The 18,860-nt window shown below is 45.2% G+C and overlaps 3 long non-coding RNA genes across 4 annotated transcripts; 2 read left to right on the forward strand and 1 right to left on the reverse strand.

Moving 5' to 3' along the window:
* Positions 1-3,420: 3,420 nt before the first annotated feature.
* On the forward strand, positions 3,421-7,030 carry LOC137473598 (uncharacterized). Its single transcript, XR_010998883.1, has 2 exons — positions 3,421-5,700; positions 6,574-7,030. It is a non-coding gene; the product is annotated as an uncharacterized lncRNA (long non-coding RNA).
* A 1,662-nt stretch (positions 7,031-8,692) lies between these two features.
* On the reverse strand, positions 8,693-17,331 carry LOC137473597 (uncharacterized). 2 transcript variants are annotated; one of them, XR_010998882.1, is made up of 3 exons: positions 17,296-17,331; positions 12,216-12,323; positions 8,693-10,811 (listed from the first exon to the last, which is right to left on the reverse strand). It is a non-coding gene; the product is annotated as an uncharacterized lncRNA (long non-coding RNA). The 2 variants fall into 2 exon arrangements; XR_010998881.1 differs by lacking the exon at positions 17,296-17,331 and having other exon boundaries at positions 12,216-13,118.
* LOC137474935 (uncharacterized) lies at positions 13,501-13,912 on the forward strand. Its single transcript, XR_010999559.1, has 2 exons — positions 13,501-13,628; positions 13,751-13,912. It is a non-coding gene; the product is annotated as an uncharacterized lncRNA (long non-coding RNA).
* Positions 17,332-18,860: the final 1,529 nt, after the last annotated feature.

Consider the following 18,860-nt stretch of genomic DNA (forward strand, 5'->3'; position numbering starts at 1 on the left):
AGCTCTGCCTGTTCGCTAGGACTGATGCAGAATCCATGGCAAACAGAATAATCCTTTTATCAGTTTCCTAACTTGTAAAATTGCTTCCTTCTCCTGGCTGAGCAAGCTTAATAACCATGTCTGGGCCCTAGGTCAGGTGTAAAATCAAGAGTCTAACCTGCCTGGCTTGGACCCTGAGATCAGCTCAGCTGGTTGGAGCGTGGTGCTGATAATGCCAGGATTGTGGGTTAGATCCCTATGTGGACCACTGGTCTAGAGCTGGACTTGATGATCCTTGTGGGTCCCTTCCAGCTCAGAATATCCTATAATTCCATGTCCAAGCCCAGCCTGATTGGTACCTAAGTGCTATTTCTCTTTCCTAGTCCTTTTAACATTTTACAGGGGCTCTGCCATCAGAGCTCTCCACTCTCACACCCATCTTTGTGTGGTTTCCATGCAGTTTTTTTAAAATTAAAACAAAACCAAAACCAAACCACCATTATTTTGGCCAAGAAATCAATTTGTTCTAATTATTGTGGTGCTCAACAATCCCTTCTCTGTTTTGGAGCAGAGCTCTGACCATAGCACATCTTGGCCCCTTGCCTGCAGTTATTGTTGTCTGAGATAATGTTTATGATTGAGTTCAGCGAGTTGTGCATTTCCTTATCTTTCCACATGTCTGTGAATGCCAGTATTTGGAGTCAATCCAGCAGAATCCCAGGATGATTTTTCAGAGACAAGCCAACAAGAGAATATGAAAAGGGAAAATGTGATGGCAAGGGCGAGAATATGAAATTTCTTCTACAGATGCACTGCATTTGATAAACCCTGGGCATTACAAGCTCTGAACTGTGGGGTCCAGAAAGAACCTAAACAAGACACAAAAATGTCTGGTGTGCACTGGGACATAGTGGGAAATCTGCTTGGACCGCTGCGTCCTCTCCAGCAACACAGAAGAGTAGAAATAAGCTCTGTAAAATAAACTTAATATTGATGAAACAACTTATTCCAATACAGTTGGATTTCTCATCAATTATAGAATATTGAAGCAATTTTGGAGGCAGGAACATCAGTGATTGTGGTTCCCTGAGCTGTTGTGCAAACTTCAGGACATCTTCAAATGATGTTCCCTATTCCATCAGCAAAGTGGGAATGTCAGTAGAGACTGAGCAGAAATATTTGCTATCACCACATGCAAAGTGCTTTGAGATCATGGTGTGAAAGAAATGGAAGATGAGCAAAGCATCTTCCTCACTAAACTCCTTAGCCATGGTAATTCTACACGGTCATCATTCACAGGAAGAATGTTTTATTTGGGAAGGAATAATCACATCTTCCTGCCAAAACATGAAATCCAATTATGCTGTGAACTAAAGGCTGTTTTAAAGGGTTTATAATTTCTCAGCTTTATCCTCATCAGGATATAAAGTGGGTTTTCTTCCCTTCCTTCCTTCACTTTTAAAAGGGCTTAGTCCCTTCTTTCCCATTTCCATCTTCCCCGAGTGCCAAATTTCCCTTCTTGATGGCAGAGTTAACAGTTGAACTTTGCTTGGGATTTTGCCTCACACCTTCACTATTTCCACCCAAAAATCAAGGCAAACCTATGGGCCCTGCTCTGGTTTTATTTTTTCCCACTGAATATGAAATGCAAAACCATGGGAGTGTTGAAATTGAGAGTTTTTGCCTGTTTCATCCTCTTGAACAGACTTTGTGGCTAAACTTTGGGTCCAGTCCCTGTAAAATATCCATCCATGGGGAAATACTTTTTTAAAGCAGTCATTTTAAAGAAATGGTGCTCCTTCTCCTTTTCCTTTTCCTTTTCCTTTTCCTTTTCCTTTTCCTTTTCCTTTTCCTTTTCCTTTTCCTTTTCCTTTTTCCTTTTCCTTTTCCTTTTTTCCCCCTTTCCCTTTTCTATTTCCTTTTGTCTTGAACAATAAATAACATAGCACCCTAAGAATGGAAATTTTGTGTTTATGGTGTGTTTTAAAGTCTATCCACGACTTCAAAACAGAAGGACTAAAGGCTCATCAGGACTGAGGATTTAAAGGCAGGAGAATGGGGTTTCTTCCTGTTGCTGCCACAGATTTTTATTAAAAACACAGGTTTGGGAAACATATGAAGTGAAGGCAGTCCTTGAGGTGAGACAACAAGGGAGATGGGGTCAGGGTGGGATTTGGTAAAATTCTGCTGCGCTAGAGAAGGGTTTGTCATACATGAGAGGAAGGAATCTCATCAGTGGATAAAGCAAGAAACTGTTGTTTTAAAGAATGGTTCAGGGTTAGAAACTGCCTTGGTGGCATTGGTGTGTTTAGGGAGGTTGGCAAGGAGGTGATGGCAGTGGTAGGGCTGCCATCCTCCACAAGCTGAAGAAATACACTTGTCAGGAACTAATGAGGTGGAAATGAGCCTGCCTTGCTGTCTGTCCACCTCTTTAAAGCCCTAATTTCCAGTGACTGAGGAAGACCCTTGCTGGGTTAAGTCTCCCTCTATTAAACCTTGTCTGTGTAGCTTGTAAATCCTCTCAACCAGGCTGAGCCTAAGCTCAGGACTGCAGTGGAGTGTCACAGGTGCAGCCAGGCCTAGTTGCAGTTCCAGTAAGCTGCAGGAGATCCCAAAACCAGCCCTGTCAGCAGGGACAGATGTGCACTGGGCTGGACATGTGGCAGCTGTGCCTTGTGGAGTGCACCTGCCTTTTGCCCTCGAATGAAATAGGGAGCTCTTGACCCCCAAACTGGACTCCAAATCCATTGTTCAGAGATTCCAGGACTACTGAAGACACTCCTGTGCTGTCAGCCACAGAAACCTCTGGCTTCTCCTGCTCCTGCATTTGCAGTAGCCCAGTCGGAATCCCACGACAGCTGGAAAGCATAAGATGGATGAACTACTTGCCTTTCCTCCCTGATTCCTTGATTCATTAGTTAATGTCTGAAAAGCACTTTGGAGCCCAAGAGTGTTAAGTGCAATTATTGTTAGAGACCTTTCATATGAATATTGATTGAAAAAGATAATTGTTACCCTTTTACCTTTCATTCCTTTTTTTTTTTTATTTTTTTTTCACATTTTTATTAAACACTAACTGGCTTCCCCAAGAGGTGGAAAGGAAGAGTTGGATGTGCTACTGACACAGGAGATGATGGTGTAGTCCTGATGGAGGACACTAAGAATGGAAAAAAAAAAAAAAAAGGAAAAACAGGATGGGGGCTTCCATCTCCAGAGGATGTAACAGAATTTATGGAACAAGGCTTCTACTATTTGCACATTCCAGGCCATTTCAGTTCCTCTTATATGAAAGAGAAGGAATGATTTGGTCATGTTTTGCCAGTTGGTTCAGCTGCCCTCTCGCAGGCATTGTGTCCTGGGGTGTCCAGGCTGGGGTGTCCTGTCTGACACTGGCAGGGAATGGATGTGTTGGATGTCTTGTTCTCTTCCAGGCAGCCCTGCATGGATGCCTCCCAAACCCCAGCTCCACAGAACAAGACATCTTTATCAAACCAAGTCAGAAATGGCTGATGTTGCACCTACTTCAACGACAAAGTCAGCATTGAAGTGTTCCTTTGTTTGTTCCCTTGTTCCTTTGGTCCCCTGGCCAACAGATAAAAACCAGAGCAGGGGCCCAAAGACTCTGCAGGCTCCAAATCCATGGATATTTCTCAACTTGGCTGGGTGGGACCTTTAGGGAACCAAATTTAGGTGGCACTGTGTCTTGGATGGTGGTGGACTACAGACCTCTTAAGGTCTTTTACGTCCTGAATTATTCTGTGATTCTTAGCTTGGGAAGACAAACAGGACCTCTGGGTATCCATCCCTTCCTGCTGGCTGTAAAGGGAAACCAGTGAAGGGCTAATTCAGACAGAGGGATCTACACCAGAGACCTGTGAAGTTGTGGGTTCATTATCATGCAACCAAGTTTGAATGTCTTTTTACAGCTGTAAATCAAGACAGGCTTGTAAGTGGGAAAGTGGAAATCAGGGCTTGCTACCAGTGATGGTTGAATCACCCCCAGGAGGTCTTTCTCCACCTAGAGTAGGTAGAGTTTGGATAAATAGAATAAAAGTCCTATTTTTCCATGGAGAAAAAGAAGGAAAATAATCCATCCAGTGCCTTCTGCCCCTAGGAAGTTTTGCCATGATGGGTTTGAAGGATTTGAAGGCTCTAACTTGAAGCTTTGGGCAGAAAATCCTGAGTTTGCTTGAGTTGTATCTGTCCAGTGCTTCCCTGACCTTCCTGGATGCACAATGGCTGTTCTGACCCACCCAAACTCATGGGAAGGTGAACTCTGAGACCTGAAATGTGCCCAGCCATAGAAGACAAGCAGATACCCCCTGGAGATCTGCAGCTGGAAGTCCCCAGCCCACAGAAAGAAAGATGAAAGTTCCTCCAGGGCACTGTCCAGTTCCAGTTTAGCACACTGGGAGCAAGCCTGACTGCCCAGGTTCAGTTGCATCCATGTCTTGTCTGACTCCACACCATGATCTTCTTCACCCCACATGGGATTTCCACAGAAAGAAGCAGAAGAAAGTGACCCAAAACAGAGGCCATGATGATCTTTGCATGGGTTCTCATTCCATGGGGACCAAGACTCTTAGCATTCTACTCTCCTGAGAGGGGCAGGAAGGTTTTTCTGGGACCGTGAGAGCCTCTCCTGGCTCTAGGAGAGGTGGGACCAACCACATGCACAGTGCAAAATTGGTGTTTAAACAGAGGCAAAGAGCAGGGCTCTTCCCCTGGAGCCCTAGAGTTACTTTCACCCTGGATCCCCCACAGCAGCATTGTCCTGTCTTTTTCCAGCTTCATTTCCCCTCTGATGGCTCCACCAGGTTGGAACTCACCTTTCAGTCTCCCACCTGGAAGCGAGAAACAAAATGAAAAACCTGTTCCACTTCCCACTGATCATCCCTGCCCAGATCCTTTCACTTTGGGTTAATGGGACCCAGAGATGCTCATTTTGCATAGCTGTGGAGTAAAATCATTTGCACAGACCAAAGATACTGCTCTCACAAAATAACTTTGCCAAACTGCTATTGCCCTATCTTCCCATTTTTATCGAGCTGGAGTTACATTAACATTAATGAGATGTTAAAGGAGAAGGGGAAAAAAAAAGGAAGAAAGAAAGTCTTCCTGAGCAAATAATAACTACTCAGTCATAATTCAGAGGAAAATTATGGCTCTGTTACATGTTTTAAACTTTCCACTGTATATCACTCCTGCTTTTGCTAAATTATGTGCAAATGATGGAAGTCCATACATACACATGAATGTGCTTTGCAAAGCTGAAATGTTTTCTTTGCCTGGAAATTATTTCCTCTCCCAGTGACTTTCTATCTTGTTTCTTCCTTGTGTTCTCTTTCTATCCATGCAGTGCAGATGAGAGAAAATTCCTCTTTCTTCCAAGTTCCAGCCTTAAGTGGGACAAAGAACTCATTTCATGACTCAGTGGAAGGGACATCAACAGAGATTCCTGGACTACAGAAGAATAATCCCAGAAATCCAGATCTCATTGCATTGTTATTTTTGTTGAGATTGGAAAATGGCAGCACCATTCGGTTGAACTCCATCAATTTTTCTTCTCTGCATCATGAGGTTGTCATTCTGGCTCAGAAAAGCTTTGGTTTATTTTCAGTTTATATGGCTATTTTCCTGTTGTCCTCCAGGTTCTCAATCACCTGGAAAATACAGAGTGAAGCAGCAAAAGCTACAGGTGTAAAGAGAAAATTGTAAGTTGTTTTGGACTTTCTTGATGAAGAGCCTTAGGGGGAGTTATTCTGGTGTTATGGATGGGCTCAGCTTGTGCACATCACACCAGGGACCTGACAAAGTGTTCTGAGAGAGGGCAGCCAAAGCCAAAGGTAATTCCTACCTTTCCTTCTTCAGAAAAACTCTCTGACAGCAGCTGATCTGAAGGAGAACTGCTGAGACAGACACCTCAATGATGTGTCTGTGCTTGTTTCTGTAAAAACACCGGGCTGCTCAAAAACACACGGTGTTTTGTAGAGAGAAAATAAAAGAGTCCAAGCTGGGATTTTCCCTTCTCCCAGGAAAAGAAAAACAAAACAAAACCAAAACCAGAAAACCTCATGGCAAAGCCTTTCTCAGGGAAATCAGTTTGCTCTATTCTCATGGGACAAGGAAGGCCTCAACACAGCATTTCCCTTTCAGATTGTGGTCTTTGGTTACCTTTTCCTGCCACGGTTTCCATGTGTTTTTTGGAGGCCAGGGAATGTGGGAATACCTCAGGAACACTCATCCTTTGCTGACAGCAAAACAGAGCAGCCCCATATCAGAGATGTGCCCTGCATTTACCACCAGGAGCTGAAGAAACACTTCCAGCCCATACAACCCACGGCTCACCAGGAGACAGATATGCAATAAGAATTCCCCTATTTATAATTTATTTTTAAATTATTTATCTTATTGAGATAAATATATTTATTTTTATTAAATTATATTTGTTATAGATATACTATTGATACATTTATATTTTTATATATATAATCTTTATTATTATAAAATTATAAAGGGCTCTGTTTGGGAAAATCACACCGTGATCACATTTCACAGTAATAATTCCCCTATTTATTCTTCTGCAACCCATAGAACTTATCTCTAAATGTGAATAACCACTGACTCAGGGTGCTGCATGAAGCATATGATGCTCTCGACCTGTTTGAAACCCCATTTAAGGCCTGAGAAAGCAATCTTGGTTTCCTTGAGAAATTTAGCCCACGATGCCTTCCTGGGCTTTGGCCACAGATTTGTCCTAGACTGAGCCTAAGGACTGCTCAGAAAGTCTGGAATTTGCTCCCATTGCTGCTGCAAATGAAGTTGACTGAAAACATGATCCTATTCTACCTCCTTTTATACAAACTATCTTTTCTTTTCATTTACCCAAAGCCTCTGTTTGAAATCTCTGGCCAGATCTACTCCATACCAGAGGCCACGGGTTCATTCTCAACTTCTTCATTTTTTAATAAACTTCTCAGTAAGCCTCACGTCTGTTTCAAAGCTGGCTACAACATCCCTGAGCCCTGGGGCTTTGCAGAGCTTTGGGTTTCCAAATGAAAGCCTAATGCTGGCTCATTGTTCCACAACCCCTGCTCCAGCCTGACCTAAGCCCCAAAGCCTAGGATGCAAGGCAGTGTCAGGATTACTCCCGCGTTTGGCAGGGAAAACACATCTGAAAAGAACAATTAACACTTTGTTAATGTGCCAAAGAACTGACTGATCTGCGTGCTGGCCAAAGGCAACAGAGCAACTGCTGTTTACCTTGATGTGTCTGTGCTGCTGTGGAGCAGTTCTGATAGCAGAGCTTAGTCCCAGCCTTAAAGCACAGTGACAGATGAGAGGTCCTCCTCTAATTTCCCGTCCTCTCCATTAGCAGGGAGTGCAGATAAAGCCAGCAGCAGAACCCTGCAGTCCCGGCTCCTACCTGGCAGATAATAATGCAAATTACAGCGACAAAAGTGGCAAAAATGCGCGGCAGGAAAACAGATGAATAGGGCTGATCTGGGCTCCGTGGGACAGCACCAAATGCCACTCCCAAGGGAGGCTCAGGTTCTGCTCAGATCTCTGCTGCTTTCACCAGTCATTAACATTCATTCCCATCTGGGATTGCAGGCTGCCATCGGAGCCCTGGGATGCTGCTGTCACCAAATGTGACACAATACCTCATCAGAGAATAAAGGAGGTTTTGCAAGTCTCTCAAAAACTATTTCTGCCTTCGTGTTCTGCATCCTGTGCCTGGCTGGGAGAGTTGAAAGGAGTCTGATACTTAGGGCAGATCCCAGATTAGGGTCAGCAGATGTCTGTGCATCCCACTTGACATCATCATCCTGCCTCCAGTCCCTCCCATAAACCCTTCTTCATCTGGACAATTTAATACCAAACAGGGAATATTCAACTCAGCTCAGCTCAATTTCCCTGCTGCCTCCCTTTTACCCCAGGCTGTGGATTTCCTGCCACTCTGGGACTGTTCCCTCCAAGGGATGTACCCACTGTGCCTGTGGATAATTGAGTGATTCCTGGAGAGAGAGGGGCCAGTCCTCTCCTGCTGAATCCATGGTGGGATTGCTCTGCCCACAGCAGGAATCACTGCCTTTGCTCCTCTGCCTTTTCATTTTGGCTCAGGCCCTCCCTGCCAAACCTCGGAGCTGAGGAGAGGCAGTGATTGATCAGGGGAAATTTCGCCAGCAAAGATGCAGTCCTACAACCTTCACTAGAGATGGAATGGAAGTCACCAGGATAATAAAGATGGATAGGTGGATAGACAGACAGACAGATATGGAGATAGACAGATAGATGATAGCTTGAATCCTGTATGTTAAAATTGTGGACAATCTGTCACCCAGCCTCCCTTCCCTTTTTTATCCCTCCCCTTCCTTAAATTACACCTATTACTCTGGTGAAATTTATTACAGTGTAAGAAATAATGACTTTTTAAAGATATTTTTTACTTTTTATGCAGAGGTGTGAGGGCTTCCTGAAAACAAATGGATGAAGATGTGAAAGCTTATTGGATTGTCACGTCGGATACATTATCCCCAGGGCTCTGAATGAAGAATTAGACCATGGAGATCTTATTTGACATTAGATGTTTCAATTTCTCCAAGAACATTAGGCATGTTGGATTCAGCACTGAATTCAATAATAAACAACAAGCATTGACCCTCCCCCCGTCCCCTTTTACCCCTTAGCATTTTAAGTCCGAGACATGCTATTAAGATTTATTTTACATTTTTATTATTGCGCTCACAAGGAAAGGGAGATCATATTTGCATAATTCATTTTTATACAAACCTCTCTGTATTACTTACAGCTGCCGATTCTCCCCCCCCCCTAATATATGTGTTTATGTGGCAGTAAAACAATGACATTGGAACAACACACTGGAAATTATTTACTCCAACCCTGCAGGTATTGCCGTCTATTTATTAACCCCTGGGAATTATTTTGATGGAGATCCCTTTGGATAATGCTCAGCAAGAGGCTGAGGTTACGCAGTCTGTTCCTGGAGAAAAGTCAGGAGTTTAACATCAGCCCCTCTCGGGGTGGTCAGTGAGTGGCCACTTGGCCATGGAAGCAGTTTGGGCGTTTTTAGGGCTGGATCTGGCAGGGATCACTGTGCTGGGTGCAGGATGAGTGCTGCGACACATTCCCTGGGGTGCTGAACGTGGGGATGGGCATTGGATCACCCAGCACGCTGCAGAATTCAGAGCTTTCACCACAGACTTTTCCACATCCTCTGGACCAGACCACCACAGCCCCACACACTGCCCTGTTGAGCCTCACCAGATACAAATCCAGGTTCTTCACATCACCTCAACTCCCAGGAGCTGCTCAGACCTTCCCTTGCCAGACTATTTTGTTCTCTGGGAGCTCTCCTGGTCCTTTCCCAAGGGAGACGCCCATTCCCCCAAACACACCCAGGGAGCTGCACCCCCAAACTCCCTCTTTTTTCTGTTATTTTCACACTCTGCACTCACTGGTGGTGCTGGTTGAAGGTGGTTGTCATGGAAACTCCCTTTTCTCTTTCTGCTAATTCTGCAGGATTTCTTTCTACGGCATCGATCTGTGAACGTGCCTCCTTTTCTTGCTCACCCTTTAAAATAACAGCTATTGGGAATATTTGAGGAATGTAAAATTTGCCAGGCCAGGGGGCTTCTCGGAGTGGTTGATATTGAAATTATACCTACATCCAATAGCTGCACCCTCCAGCTGCTTTCAAAGGCGGCCCAAGAAGTCTCAAGGAGTAAGAATTTCCCGACCAAAAGGTTTTTCCCTCAACCCAGTGGGAGCAGTGATGGGTTCTGCCCCTCATGCCTGTCCAACCTACAGAAATTCCCACTCCTTTTCTCCTTCACAGCCTAGTCCTCCGCTGAGACCTAAATTCATGGTATTTTTGACATCCTGGCACAGCTTCTCCCACATTTTATTTATGGAGAAACCAAACTCAGTATTTAGTTTTTCACTTCACCATTGCTCCACTCATTTGGGAAGAGGCTTCGACTTCCCTCTAATACTCAGAATAAAATCTGTGATTCACTTTATTATCTGCTATTTTAGATATGTTCTTTTACTCTCTAAAACACCTTTCCTGATGTTTTCCAGAGTCTTTGTCTGGTTGTGAGCATGAAGACAGGGTGTGTCTAGTGAGGAGGGATAGCTCTTTTTGACAAACAATCCATTCATTTCACAGAAATTTCCAGGAAAACAAAAAGGAAAAAGAAAACTAGGTTTTAGACCTTTCTCTCTTAAAAGACTCACAGATGAGGGATCCCCCCAAAAGCCGGAGAATCTTGTTATTAAATTATTCCATCAGGTGTGTGGCAGATGGATCTCAATTTCTTCACTAGAGGAAATTTAATATTAAAATCTCTCTCCAGCTTGTTTCTCTTTCCTAAAAACATCAGTGGCCATTTTTAGGCTGCCATCAGAGTCCCCTAAGGTGAACACAGATATTTTCCGTGGTGTTTGAGGTCAGGGGAGCAATGAGGAGCAGGGACTATCTGCACTCCAACATGCTGGATTTAATGACACTTCCATCAGGGAAAGCTCCCCAGAGCGATCCTCACATCTCTCCTGAAGTCAAATTGAAAATTTATTCACCCAGCCGGGGATTTATCTCACCTACCCTCTCCTATTTCAGTGCAAGCATCACCCTCTGAGCCAGCTGTCTGGATGCTCTTTATAATCAGGGGAGAGAGATGGGCACTTCCAGAATGAGATTTGTCTGCCCTGGTTTCGACAGCTCTGTCTCCAGACGAGACGCTCTGAACACCAGCAGGGCACGTTTCTCTCCAAGAGTGATAAAAGGGCTCAGCAACGCTGTTAAAATCCTGTTATGGGACAAAGGGAAGACCATCTATCCGAGCAAAAAATTTATTCTTATACCAATAAGTGTTTTAACAGTTGAACAGTTCAAGTTATCCAATCAGTACAATAAAATTTCATTAATGATGTTGTTAAAACTGCTGTACAGAGCCATTTTTGCCTTCCCAGTATCCATCCCCCACCTCTGGTGTCCTGCTTACCCTGCCAGTGTTCCTCTTCATGCCAAAGTGGACAGATCCAGTGTTTCTCCATGGAAGGAGGAGGGGGGACTAAAAGCCATCACCACCCTGAGCTCCTCCCTGGCAGGGGTGTGATGGCCATGCTGGTGTTTCTTCTCCTCACTCTTGGTTTGTCCATCCCCCTGTCCCCACCCAGGGCTGGGGTTTACTGGGCAGTGGGCATGGGGGTGTCCCCAGTGCTGAGCTCGGGCACAAGACCCTTATTCATGGGACATTTGTGGTCACAGGGACACCCAGCTCTGGGCACAGCAGGTTTAGAGACATCCTGAGCTCCCCCAGTGTGAGGTCACCTCAATGCCTGTGGCCTTTCACTATCAGTGGCTAAAATCACATTAGGTGGGCTGCAAAGCACAGCACAGAGATGTCCCAGGGTGTGTATCCAGTGTTATTCCCAGTGGCATTAACCACAGGCCACTGACCTCTTCATGTTCATGATCACTGTTCCATTCTCTCCACAGCATCTCCAGCCTAAAATGTGCCCCAGCCATTTCTTCTCCATTTTTTTTCCCCCACTGAGTTGTGGAATAAATCAGGCTTAAATCACATTTCAAGTGACCCGTGGCAGCCTTTGCTCCAACCCCATCAGGGTCAATAGAGAAACTTTTCATGTCAGAGTTAGATGAAGTTGCTCTGCAAGAGAAGCATTTTCGTGGAAAACCTCTCCAGATTGCTACTAATGGAGAAATAAGAAATATCTGCTCTATTTCTAAAGTTGATTCTCAAGCCTTTACACTCAGCAACTATTACAAGGAGAGGTTTCAGGCACCATGAGCATTTATCTCCTGGCACAAAAGAGAGGTCAGAATCCAGTGTTAGCTCCACTTATCTGTCACCAGCATTGATGGGAGGCCTGCTCTTCCCCCAGCACAAGGAATTGCATTTCCTGGACACGGGATTTTAGAAAGTATTACGCTGGAGTTTGATCCTGTCTTGTTTCAGAGCATGTAGAGATGTGCCTTCAGCTTTGAAGGGAAGAGGAGAAGGCACTTAATCAATAGCCATGTGAGTGATAAGCACATAAAAAAGATGAGCTTGGCCAGCCTGTATAATCGTCAGCAGGACCAGATGGGAAATGTATTATTCAGGAAGAAAGATGACCATGGTGGGGTTGGTTTTTATGAGGGTCAAGACTGCTTAAGGAGTACTCAGTTATCTCATGAAGCCTCTTACCTGGAGCATTCACAGCTCTTTAGTAGGATGAGGAGGGAAACAGCAATGAATATTTTTGGCTGTGTCCTGGAGAGGACAGAAATAGAATATTTTGACTTACAGAATCTCCTGTCCAGAGCATAGAAGAGGGCAGAAAAAGGTTATTTTTAATTCCAAAATCTCCTGTCCAGAGCACAGGAAAAGTCAGAAAACAGGTTGTTTTAATTTCCAAAATCTCCTGTCCACAGCATACACACATGCAGAGGCCTTAAAGATAATGAAATAAGAATATTTTTTTTCTTTTTATGTTTTTTTCTCCCCCATGACAAACACTTCTACACTGATGCAGTGATGCTGTAGAACTGGAATCAAACAGGCTGAAATCTGTAACTTACTCTCAAAGAACCTTTTCTTCCTCCACCAACACCAGCAGCTCCTTGCCAGGTTTAAACCTGCCTGACTTTAACCTTGCTGCAGCTGTGCAGTGCTGAGTGAAGAGGAATACTCAGGATACACTTCCAGCTCCAGCTGTGCTCCTTGAAGTGGTTACAGCTCCCAAAGGCACCTGCAGCTCTTTATCACCTTCCTCCTGCTCCCTCCAGCTCATCAGTCCAAGTGCTGGTGTTGCTCCTTCCTAACTCCCCGTGTTTGATACGAACTGGAGTAGCAGAAATGTACTTTTGAAAGTGTTTTTAAAGCAGCCTGGCTCACTTTGGGTGTGATAGGTTGAGGAGCAGGATCACAGACAGCCGCTGCCTCTCGCATACCGACGAGGTGATAACAACCTCCAGCTGAGAGCATGGCAAAGGCAGGGATCTCTTCAGGCCACTCAGAGGGATGCTCATTCCAGACAGAGAGAATTAAATAGTGCTGGGCTGTTTAACCAGCTCCCTTCTGTACCAAAGTAATGTAATTGTTTTTTTAAAAATACATAATCACTTCAGTAGTCATAGTAAGAATTATAGAATTATGGAATGGTTTGGGTTGGAAGGGACCTTAAAGATCATCTCATTCCAACCCCCTCCTATAAACAGGGACATCTTCCACTATCCCAGGTTGATCCAAGCCCTGGCCTTGGACACTTCCAGGGATGGAGCACAAGAGCCAGGGACACTGATTTTCCTTCAGCGTTTATTGAGTGTGGTGACTCTGCTCTTGTAAGACAGCAGTTCTCTCCTAGCACACGTGTCACAGTTGGTACATCACAAGAAAGTCATTGCTCCAGAATTTAATCTGGACCAATGGCTTTACCAGCTGGAAGGGACAAGGTCTGTGTGATAAAGCCACCCGAGTGTCCTCTCAAATCCAGGTGTTTTGTGCCAGATGTCCTTCAAGGCCCAGAAAAGCCAAACAGAGCCCCTTGAATTGTCATTCTCATGGCTGGTCTCTCCTCACAGTGGAGTTTGTGGTGGCAGAATTAATGTGGTTCTAAAGGTAATTTGAAAGCATCAAGAGAGGGAAATTATCACATGAAAATGCAAATTGTGCCTTATCTGGGCTGTTCCATGGCTGCTATGATTCATCATCATTTCTCCATCTGTTTTTTTCTTTTCCAGGTGAGTTCTCAATTAAAAAAAAAAAAAAAAAAAAAAAAAGGAAAGAAGGAGTAGTGGTAGAGCAGAGCTTCAATTGCCAGGAAAGATTTATGGCTCCTTTTATCTGAATGTGAAACATCCTTCAACAGGGCAGGAATATTAAACATTTCAAATCACCGTCTATCATTCAGCCCTGTCTCTGATGGTGACCACACATTCCTCACACACAGCACAGGTAGCTCTGCCTTGTCCCCCAGGTTCAGGGCAGCAGCATCCTCCCACCACCTTTCCATACTGGACCAGGGGTGTAAAACTGTATTTACACCTCAAATTCTGCTGAAGCTGCACAAATTCACCCTAGCACAAGATCCACAGTGCTGTTCTCCACATTTCTCCTGCAGAAGCTCCTTCTTGAATGCAAGCCATGGTGTGATGGGGTCATATCATCCAAGCACACGTCCTTTCCTGAGTGGTGTGTATGGGATTTACAGACCTGGTCCATTTTACACTGGTTGCTGATGAGTGTGAGGTACAAGGAAAGGGAAGCAGGGTCTGATTGCTCCCACAAGAAGGGACAATCATCCGAAGGTAAATTCAGCATAACCGGATGGAGAAACTTCAGACACAGAAGTTCACCACTGAAATTCCTTTTCTTAGGATGCGGTGGTTGCTGAGCATACAAATGGTTCAAAACTTAAGGAAATTGATGAAATAGAAACATAGAAGGTGCATTAAACATGAAAATTTCAGGCCTCTCACTCCTAGAAGGCAACAAGATGTAAAAATGCTTCTACATACCAGCCTCATTTTTTTTCTATTTTCCTTCAGTCATTTTTGGAGACAGGACACAACTCCATGGATTGAGAATATCCTCTCTTCTCTCTACAGTCTTGGACATTCTGTGGTGACCTCCCAGTCCAGCATGTCTGGGGGTGGGAAACAAGGCTGCCAAAACCTCCCTCCAGCTGTCCTTCACCTCAGCAGTCCAGACCAGGAATTGCCCAGGCAGAAAACCAACCCTGTGGATACTGTTACATTTCCCCCCAAGTAATTCTGACACATTTTTCCATACATTTTCTAAGGGACAAAGACAGCACATCAGACAGACGTCAGTGCTCCCAGCACTGTCCCTCTGAGCAGACACAGCAGTCACCCAGGAGCAAGGACACTTAGGGGAAGAGGCTCTGAGGGGTGGATCTCAGGGAATTATGAAAATCTGAATGGTCAGCAGACAGAACAGAAGATTTCACCTCAAGCTGATAAGCCACTGGGGTCATGCCCTGCCTGCACCAGAGCTGTGGATCCTTACAGGATGCAATCTGCCCCTGGCGGTGCTGAATTTTACTTTTCCTTTTTGGCCAAATTATGGAAAGTGGGATAAGAGATAAGCAAGATTCTCACAGATGAACTGTCAGTTAAAGAGTTGGACTTGATGATCCCTCTGGATCCCTTCTAACTCAGGATATTCCATGATTCTGTGATTTATATTACACCCTGCAGCATAAAAACTTTCGGTTTTCATTTGGGAGTGACAAAGAATCACAGAATGGTTTGGGTTGGAAGTGTCCTTAAAGATCATCCAGTTCCAACCCTCCTGCCATGTGCTGGGACACCTTCCACTGGACCAGGCTGCTCCAAATCCCATCCAACCTGGCCTTGGGTGTAACAGAGCTTAGCAGGAGTATCCACACCTGCTCACGGAGGCAGAGCCTCCAAAGGCAAGGTTTTAAGAAACAACAGTTGCGTGCAGATTATGCAATGAAAAACACCCCATAATTATACGGAAGGACACCACATCTCTGTGGAATCATCCTGTGCATTTCTGTGGGCACGTGTGTGTTACTTGATTGGCTCTCACACGTCAGGTACCCACAGAGAACGAAGATAAACACCATTAACCCTTCCAGGTGCACGGTGTCAGTAACTGCACCACTTACAGGCAGTTAATCTGCATTTGCCATTGGTGGCTGGCATTGCAGATCGTGTGTGATATGCACAGATAAATGGCAATTAAGCATCAATACCTTCAGATCCCAGAGCTGGCCGGCTCCCTTCCAGAGCAGGGCCAGAAAGGAAAGCTTTGCCATTACCTCCACCGTGCACTGTGAGCATATCCATATCCAACACCACTTAGGAGCCACTCCAACAAGTGATCATCTTAACAGGGTCAGCACCTTTCCTCCCCAGGACCCCGTAACAAACTTAGCATCAGCTCCTAACTAATTGAATTGGAGCATGATCAACAGTCCTAATTGAAGACTGCCTCACATCCATTTCAAGCTCATAGCATTTCCCAATTTGCTTTCTGAGCTTCTGCTCAGAGTTAGGAAAAAGGCAAAGAAAAGAAAAGAGAAAAAAAAAAGGAAAAAGAAAAAGAAAAATAAAAAGAAAAAGAAAAAGAAAAAGAAAAAGAAAAAGAAGAAAAAGAAAAGGAAAAAGAAAAAGAAAGGAAAAAAAACAGAGGGGAAAAATCGGCTTTACTTAACAGTTGCTATTTTGGTATCAAAAGGAGTCTGCATTGTTGATTAGAGTGAGAGATCATTATCCCTCTTAGGAGCCCGATGAAGGTCGTTGTGTTAACCTTCAAATCACTCTGTAACTGGAGGATGCTTTTTTCTCCTGCTGAGCCACACTGGGAGAAAAAAAAAAAAGAGAGAGAGAGCAACTCAAAGGAAACAAGTCCAGTTTGCTGCTGCAGACTGGAAAAGCAGAGTGACAGGGTGGGATTAGCTTTGGATCTTGTGTATTGTTCATGTGTCGTCAGAGGAGGCAGGATGGAGAGAGAGGGAAATAAACAGATTGAAATGTTTAATCTGTCGTGGTGCTGTCGTGACTGGACAGCAGCAGGAAGGCACCCTGAGTAACTAGAGACAGCTAAAAACAGCTCATTAACCACTTATGTATGGGGAAGAGTTTATATATTTACTCCAATAGTAGTTATTGTTATTTTACACCCAACAAACTGCCCGTGACAAGATGATTCAGGTCAATGCACAGGGAGATTCTTGTCTGCTGCACACTGAATGATGCTGCTGCTCCTTATTTTTTGTTTTTATCCTCTTTCCTTCTTTTTTTCCTCTCCTGGCACAGCAGGTCCCAGCTTTACAGTGCAGGGTTATCTGAGTTCCAGGCAGCTGGTTAAGAGAAGGGCAAAGCTGCCTCTCTGAATACACAGGGCACCTTGATCTTCCCACTCATGTGTTTCTTTGACATGGAAGTCGTGATCCTGATGAACCCAGGGTCCCCAGGAATGGCTTACAAACCAGAAATGTCTCTAGGAAAGGCTTGCAAACCAGAAATGTCTCTTGGTCATGGAAGATGCTGGAAGTAAAACCTCATCCTGCGACCCCGTGGTCAGCAGAGGTGATTCCCACTATGGGAGAGAGGCTTTGGCTTTCCACTGGTCTGGAAAAGTTGTTAAAGCAGCCAGTCTTGGCAGGAAGGATCAAAATCCAGGAAAAACAGAGGAGAAGAATCCCATGCCCAGTGCTTTACAGACGATCTCTCCATCTGAAGCTTCTCTCCACCCCAGACCTCCCCTGGCTTTTTGGGCTCCCTGGCCCCACCTGCAGTGCTGTGCCCACCTCTGGAGAGCCCAAAATAAAAAAAGATTATGTCTTTTTTTATCATCCAAGTGGATGTCTTGGAAAAACTCCAGAGGAGGCCACTAGGATCCTCAGAGGGTTGGAGCCCCTCTAAACTGGAGCCAGGCTGGGAGAGCTGGGGGTGCTCACCTGGAGAGGAGAAGGCTCCAGGGAGAGCTTCCAGCACATTCCAGGGCCTGAGGGGGCTCCAGGAGAGCTGCAGAGGGACTGGGGACAAGGCCTGCAGGGACAGGACACAGGGAATGGCTCCCACTGCCAGAGGGCAGGGATGGATGGGATCTTGGGAAGGAATTGTTCCCTGTGAGGGTGGTGAGGCCCTGTCACAGGCTGTCCAGAGAAGCTGTGGCTGCCCCTGGATCCCTGGAAGTGTCCAAGGCCAGCTTGGATGGGGCTTGGAGCCACCTGGGATGGTGGGAGGTGTTGCTGCCATGGCAGCGGTGGCACTGGCTGATCTTCAGACCTTGCACCCTTTTTGTGTCTCACACTCAGGCCGTGGCTTTCTCTCTTCCCTGGCGCCTTGTGACTTATTTCCCACACAGATTCCCCCATGGATGTGATCCATCCTGTCCCCATGATGATGGTGGCTGTCTCCATTTGCTGTCAGGAATGCCCTGTTTTCTGTGCAAGGCTGGAGCAGCTCTGCAAGACATTGGATCCACTCATTGCCACCCATTTCCCTTCCCTGCGGTGCTGCTGCCCTTGCATTGCTAATCCTCCTTAGATAACTTCTATTCTAAATCAGCCATGTGTCAATTTAGCATTCACCTTTTGTTGAATCTTAAATCCTTTTAATCCCTGTCCTTGCTTCTCCATGTTAAACAAATAAAGCTCATATTTCCTCCTGCCTCTCTGCCTGCTCCCTGTGCCTGGTGGGGAGCAGGCTCTGAGGTGACATCTCCCAGGCAAGACACACAGATGCACATCACTGGGACAGGGAATGTGTGGAGGAGAGCCACCTCAGCCTGATGACAAGGTGAAAAAAATCCCTGCAAAAAAAAAGGAGAAGAGGCTGTTTCTCAGGGTCTGGGTGTCGAGGTGACCCCAAGATTGTAAAAGTCCTCATTCCCCAGCCCGTGCAGCCAAAGAAGGAGTCGGAATGTGTGGGATCAGCTTCTCAAGGTTGTTTATTTTTCCTTATCTATAACATTCTTTCTCTGACCTGCTGAGTTCCATCTAGCAAGGAGGCCATGGCATTCTGTCTGCCCTCTAGGGTGGTGTTTACCTTTTATACCAAAAACTCCATGCGCCATGCTTACAATAACGTGCCAATATCTGTCATTTATGTTGGACAGTGTCTCTACCTTAAACCAACAGAAAAGTGTCACCATCACAGCAAGACATGGAGGATGAGGAGAAGGAGAAGAAGGTCAGGACACACTCAGATCCCTCCACCTTGTCCCCTTGAACCCCATTCTAAAAAGCCCCAAAATTCTACTTTTTCACCCTGTGCTACTTCAACTATCACGCTACTCAAACCCTTGTGGCTTGTAATTCCTCATCCAGAGTTGGCAGCTTTTTCCACGGGC

The sequence above is a fragment of the Anomalospiza imberbis genome, chromosome 5, assembly GCF_031753505.1.
Source record: "Anomalospiza imberbis isolate Cuckoo-Finch-1a 21T00152 chromosome 5, ASM3175350v1, whole genome shotgun sequence".
Lineage (NCBI taxonomy): Eukaryota > Metazoa > Chordata > Aves > Passeriformes > Viduidae > Anomalospiza > Anomalospiza imberbis.